Genomic DNA, 7,214 nt, shown 5'->3' with positions numbered 1-7,214 from the left:
ATCTTGCTCCTGGAAGGTTGTTTCAGCAGCGTAACAGAGGGCATGGTGGATGGTCCTCTGAAATAAAATGGTCCTCTGCAGCAGGCGGGCTGGAGCACACACAGCACCTAAAATCCTTACGTGGTGTTTTCTGAAGAACAGCTGTCACAAATAAATCGAAGCTGTTTCAAACATCATCTAGACAAATCCACGGAGAGACATCGATGCCTTTTAAACACAACAGCCCAGCTATGGAAATCACTAAACCCAGTGACCCCTGGAGTGCCAGAGTGGGGAAAGACTGCGATATTCAGGTGATTCTTAGATTCTGGGTGTCTCTGCTAGAGACTGGGATCTCTCCGGGATATCCGCTCGACAAAAAGTGAGCCCAGGCAACTCAGGACTGGTGCAGGAGGGCAGTTCTCGTACTTGTGTAATCATAAAATGGATATATAGAACTGGCTGTCTTATTTCAGCTCTTACTTTTGTCCCAGTACGGGAGCATGACTTTATGCTGCTCACCAGTGACGCATTTCAGAACCATCTCAATAGCTGCAGAAGGCTGATGAGATAAGGAGGTAAGATAACACCGACCATAACAAACAATCACCTCCCTGAGCTGAATTGTAGCCGCACGGTGTTTTACACTGAAAAGCAAGATGGAACTGCAAAGCACTTTATAGCTAATCAGCGTACAAGGAACTTAATTTCTAAACTATCAAGAAGGTTTGTTGAAGGCTAAAGAGACCCCAGAGTCACAGCTCCGAGGCGGGCGGTAATATGCAGTGAGCTGGGAGGCTGATTTTAAAATTTCAGCCCATGACTGTAGTTTTGAGTGCAGCAATGATCCAACAGAAATCAAATCCCATCCACTGGGTCCGCTTCCCAAGATCAGTGAGCCGAACCCTTTGCCCTGCTGCACAGGGAGTCATCTGGAGCAAGCAGGTAGGAGAAGGAAGAAGATGTGGGGTTTTACACCTAAGCTGTATTAAATATAACAAGAAACCATACCCACAGACAGGGGATTCAGTTCTGGCTGTCTGCAGGGTCAAAGTCTGAAACCCTTCAGTGATGCTGCCACAAAAGCCATTCCCACCCCATCTTTGCTCTTTGCACCACCACCTTGGTTGGGCAGCTCAGTTGCCTTTTATTATGCAGGTAACGTGGAAAAAATACACCCAAGTTTAAATAAATGAATAAATATCAATAAATTATAAATAATAAACAAACTGGTTCTGTTGTTACCTAAGGAAATATGGTCAAAACAGCCTCGTGCCTGCACTTCCATGACTAGTAGCACGTCGTGCTATCGTGCTCCTCCACTTCTTGACTGCAAAACAGAGATAAAAAAAGTCTAAACATGGAAGGGGCATCACTGCTTGGAGCAGGGCTGAGTCTGGGATCTGCTTGCTTGTTTGCTACAGTCTCTCAGGCAGGGAGAGTGACAAAAGCATGGGATGCGGTCAGCAGGAAGCGAAAGATCACGCCGTGGCTAGCTGGGGCATGCAAACACATTTAATGGAGATCGTGTGCTCTGGTGGGAGAGAATCAGCCTTCTGAGGGAAGCGCTGGGGGCTGCGCGGAAACGTGGGCAGGATTTGGCAAGAGCTGTCTTCAGTTTCTTGTGCCTAGGTGAAGGAATCCTCTCACGTGACTACGGCCACCTCAGGCTTAAGGCTTTCGTTCTAAACTACGTGAAAAAGGACGTTTAGATGTGTGGGTAAAGGCGTCCTGTGGATGTCAGCGTCCCCAAACGGGATGCTCTGTCCATGAGCAATGTCTCCTTCCCTCTCCCTTTCTCACCTTCTACTCAGTGCAGAAGACATCCAGATGACCAACTCAGACTAGATGCCTAAGTTGTAGACAGCTGAAGTTAGGTGACATGAATTCCAGCCTCAGTGCTGTGGAATTACGAAAGCATATTAGTATTTCTTTAAAACTGACCATCGGTATCTAGGCCAGCAAAGAGAAACTACAGAACTCAAAGGGCAAAACAGAAAACAACAAAGAGCAACTGAAAATATTTTATTTATACAGCCCAGCTGCCTTTACATGGTAGTTTTGGAAAGCGTGTGCATTAGGATAGCTGTGTTATTGCCTTCCCTGCGGCTCAGCCTGCTTGGCCTCCATTGCTTCCCTCCTCTAGCAGCAACTGTATTTGCTTTAACTTTCTCACAGAAACACCCTGCTAATCCAAAATTCCTCATTCCTGATGCAAAACCATTTTATAGTACCCTGAACAACTGTCTGGAGGTCTGGAGCTTCTTTCTTGTGTTAAAGTGGATGTTCTCAACCTGTCTCAGTACATCGAGTTTGATTTAATTATCCCCTCCCTTCTAGAGTATTGCTCCCAAGTGTCAGATATGCTCTCCCTTGATGAAGACACACTGGAAGGAGCTGACAGAGCCAAGGACAAGCTTTCCTGGGGAGATGGCTGGTAAATGTTTTCCATTCAGGTACAGTCAAACCGCTTTCCTTTCCTACATAATTCTTGCCAGAGTACTACCATGGATTTTGAATCCTAACTTTGATCTGAAATTAAGAAAGGGACCCGGAGCAGGTAGCAAAGCTATGATTTGCCTCTTCTAAATGCAAGGAGAAAATGGAGCTACTTGAATGTTTTTCAGTGGTGATTAAGATCATCAAATAGGCTCAGCACTTAAGAACAACCCTGCATGTGTTTTAGCCCACGTATTTCTATAGCTTCTCATTCCCCCCAGGCAATTCCTTCTCCTGGGCCACCATGTGGGCTATTCCTGGTTTTAAAACAAGGCTCAGGTGGGCTCTGACGGATACCTCCTGCATCTTCCCCCAGCATCGCGCAGCTGCTTGAGCCCGAGAACAAACGCTCCTCTCTGGAAGCCCCAGAATATTGGTATTTCAATTGTAGCTGGAGAAGGGCACTTAAAGGGCCCTACTTCACCCTAAATGATCACTTACGGATCCGTTTCCGCACTTGGGGTTGCCAGAGACATGCGGAAGTCCACTTTGACCCAGACCCTTCAAGGAAGAGGCTCTCAGGTCGTGAATATCCACTTGCCTTATCCTGCTTGACCTATAGAAAGGGCTGTTCTTCATGTGATTCACTGCTGTTAAGCACTCGGAAGCATGATCAAGTAGCCCATATCTACTCCTGGGATCTCCGGCTGGTTTCCCAAGTCTGGTCTTCACTTCATACCCTAAGTTCTCCAAAGTGATTTAGTGGCTGAAAGATGGTTCTCAGAAACCTTCACTGAGGAGCAAATAAAAAGGGAACATACGCAACTCTGCTACCAATCCTTCCCTAAGCCAGGGGGGAAGTTACCTCTCCTGGAGAAGAGAAGTGAAAGGGTTGAACATATGCAGCACCCAGTCATCACCCACTGCAAAGCTTTTAAGTCAGAAGGAAAGAGCAACCAATGTTTAGTTCCTTGAGTAGCTGTAGGAGGAGGACCAGAGGGTGTGGAGAAGGTGAAACACGGTGTTGATACCCTCCATTCCAGTCCACGCGTAATAATGTGTAATAAGATAAAAGATTCTCCTTCTTCAGTCTACCAGCAGCCATTCTTTTTACTAGATCTGTAAACAGACACCATTCCCTAAAAAGCTGCAATCAGTAAGGTTTTAAAGGTGGTGAGTGAAGGCACCTCTTGGCTCCCTGAATAAAAGCTGCCCTGGTAGCTGTAGTTACTCTAAACCCATACAGGAATTCACCGTGCACACACCCAGCCCCAGGGATCTGTATGTATCGTCTGTTACATCACTGCTCACCATTGAAGACCTCCATGTAAGAGCTAATGCTTTGTACATGTGAAGAAGCTACATCAACATGAAAAGCCCGTTTTTAATGTAAATTAAACTTTTATGGACACACGAGAGAGTGGTTCCTAGATGACAGGATGTAAGCACGTCACAGGTGAGGTAAGACATGATATGAATACCTTGAATACTTTACTGGGACAACTAATTCTACACTCAGTGTCCTTTCTTTCTCATTTTCTTCCATCCTCTATTTGCTTCAGTGTTGCTGCCTACTCTCAGCCTGTTCCCCTAATTTATATCAAACTAGTTTAGCATCCAGACATTCATGTTGCGAATATCAAAGCCTCCCTATCCTACATCCTGCTCAGTACAGCTTTTTCCTTTCGTGGGGCTCTCCGCTCTTCACCATTAAAAATGCTAAGATCCATGCTCAATGCCCCTTCAACTCCAGCCCCATGATCTGACCCATTCCCTCACTATTTTTTTTATGAGATGAATATTTTTTTTTATGAGGCTTCCCATTTTATACTAAGAGCAGCAGGTGGACCCCTAGCCAAAGAAGTCTCTGAAGGGAATTGAACGTACAAGATCCTCTGCTGAAAACCATAGAATTATCATAGAATCATAGAATGGCTCAGATTGGAAAGGACCTCAAAGATCATCTAACTCCAACCCCCTGCCATGGGCAGGGATGCCACCCACTAGATCAGGTTGGCCAAGGCCCCATCCAGCCTGACCTTGAACACCTCCAGGGATGGGGCATCCACAGCTTCTCTGGGCAACCTGTGCCAGTGCCTCACTACCCTTACAGTGAGATTTCCTCCTAACATCTAGGCTAAATCTATCCTCTTTTAGTTTAAGAACATTCCCCCTTGTCCTATTATGATCTACCCGAGTAGAGAGTCCTCCATCTTTTTATAAGACCCCTTTAAGTATTGAAAGGCCACAATGAGGTCTCCCTGGAGCCTTCTCTTCTCCAGGCCGAATGTCCCCAGCTCTCTCAGCTTTTCTTCATAGGAGAGGTGCTCCAGCCCTCTGAAGAGTTGCTCCAGTCCTCTGTAAAATCAAGGTCTGTAGGAGCGTTGAGCAAAGGGACATGACCACTTCTTCCACCTGCATGTAGAAAGCTAACAGAGCTCTCCTCAGGGCATCAGACGGAGCATAAAGATTGATGAGATCTCCCCAGAGGACAGTATGTTTTTCCCTCTCAATCCAAGACAAGAGAAGAAGCAAGCAGGTTTAGGGATGATCCTTTCCTGTTGACAGAAGGTTACCCAGACAGGCTACGGTGTCTGACTCCATGCAGCTATTCAAAAGCCGTCTGGACATGGTGCTGGACAACCTGCTCTAGGTGGCCTTGCCTGAGCAGGGGATTCAAACCATTTGACCTCCAGAAGTCCTTTACAGCCTCAGCCATTCATCCTGTGATTCTGTGAAAAATGCAGAAAAATCCAGTTGCTAAAAACACGCAAGCAGGTGCCAGGCATTGCTGTGTACCGATAGCAGTGTGCTGCCAGGATCCCTCCAAGGCCTTCTCTGTGAAGGAGCTGCAGTGACAGGATTTTGGAAGGAGAGGAAAATATTTGGCTCACAAGTGCTGCTAATCTGAGATTCAGCAGAAATGCCCTGCTCCTGCCTACCTACATGGCAATGAGGAGCAAGGCCTCAAGGGTTTGCTCGCTCCCCTCCAGGCAATTTCAGATCTTGGCACCCAAATACTCCAAAAAGCACCTCCAAAAATACTCACTAATATCACCTGCTGAGTACTCTGTATCTTCATCTCTTGCTATTTTAATCTTCCACCTGTAAAGCAATAAAGCAAGTGTGAGGACAGGCAGATGAAAAGCAGGGAAGCCACTCAGCTGCTTTGGGCAGCAAACGCCCAAGGTAGGCAGGAGCCAGTTTTGCAGCTGAACCCAAAACATGTCTAAATAACATACCTGAGACTGACGCAAAGTGAAATTTGTCTGTGCCTAACTAAGAAACAGCACATACTTCCTTACAAGGCCAACACTGTCCCAGCTGTAAATAGCTGTAAATAGCTATTTATTATTTCCCTTATTATTTCACTCAGACGGTGATGAGGCCCTGGCACAGGTTGCCCAGAGAAGCTGTGGATGCCCCATCCCTGGAGGTGTTCAAGGCCAGGCTGGATGAGGCCCTGAGCAACCTGATCTAGTGGGTGGCATCCCTGCCTATGGCAGGGGGGTGGAACTGGGTGATCGTTGAGGTCCCTTCCAATTGAGCCATTCTGTGATTCTGTGATTCTATGACTATTAGAGTCAACGTTTGCCGGTTTCAGAGCCCTACCGAGGACTTTCACTGAGACAATTTTGCAAAGTTGAAAATCCAGGTAATTTATTAAGGTGACAGATATAACAGATTCAGAATTGCCGTTAACAAATTCACTTACTGCAATGATTGATCTCGAGTTAATAGTTCGGCGCTGTAGTTATCAATGTTTTCCCAGGTAACATCCAACAGAGTTGGAGGCAAGAATGTTACCAACGGGGCATCCCTGCTTGGGAAGGAAAGCGGTCCAGGCCTGCTGACCTGCCCAATAATTGGAGTTCTCATCCTCAGAGCAGAGGTTTCTGAATACCAGATTTATATTTCTGGTGAGGTGGGACTAAGTCATTTATCGTGTGCCGATCGGCTCTCAGCAAGGCTTGTTTGGTCAAGAAGAAAAGACGAGGAGGGGGTGAGGCCAACATTCAGTACAGACAGGTTGCTTTCCGGCCTTACTTGAAGCAACATCAGGATGTGAGGAGACATCGTTTAATTGCTGCAGAGAGATCACTTAATTGCTGTAGTTGCCAGGCCTATTGTTCAACCGCAAACCTCTAACTCGTGTTCCCGCTCAAGTCCAGTTTCAGCAATTTTCTGCTGATTTTGGTATTTTGACACCAAAAAGCCTGGCAATATTCCACAGCCTCTCTGCCCTTGTCCTGAGCCACCATGTCACCCCCAAGCCTGGTGGCAACGGCTCCCAAAAAGGATGATGGCCACCAAACGGCTTGGTGGCACTTGGCACCCAAGAAACCCCTCTGTTGCCTCACACATTGGCCATCGCTGTTGGGAACGGTGCCATGATAGGGGGGATCCTAATCTCTGTTTTTGTTTTGTTTTGTTTTGTTTTGTTGTTGTTTGCTTTTGTTTTTGTTTTGTTTTTGTTTTTGTTTTGTTTTTGTTTGACTCCATCACCTCCCTGAGCAACCCCTTCCAATGCCTGACCGCTCTTTGTGAGAAGAAATGTCTCCTCATTTCCAGCCAGGAGAGAGGCCATTTGCGCCACATCATTCAGAAAGCCCTCGCAGGGGCATTAATGATTTATGACCACTCCATTTTTAGCTTTATTATTTTTAGAAGGGACGGGGCAGAGGGAATCAGTGCACAGGGTGAAGCAAGGGTACGCTGAGATGGCTGCTGAAACACCTCAGGCAACTCCAAGCCCCTTTATGAGAGTATCTGGCTAAAATGTGCGTTCGTTATTT

This window comes from Anser anser (assembly GCF_964211835.1).
Source record: "Anser anser genome assembly, chromosome: 1".
NCBI classification, from domain to species: domain Eukaryota; kingdom Metazoa; phylum Chordata; class Aves; order Anseriformes; family Anatidae; genus Anser; species Anser anser.
This window is presented reverse-complemented; position numbering follows the sequence as displayed.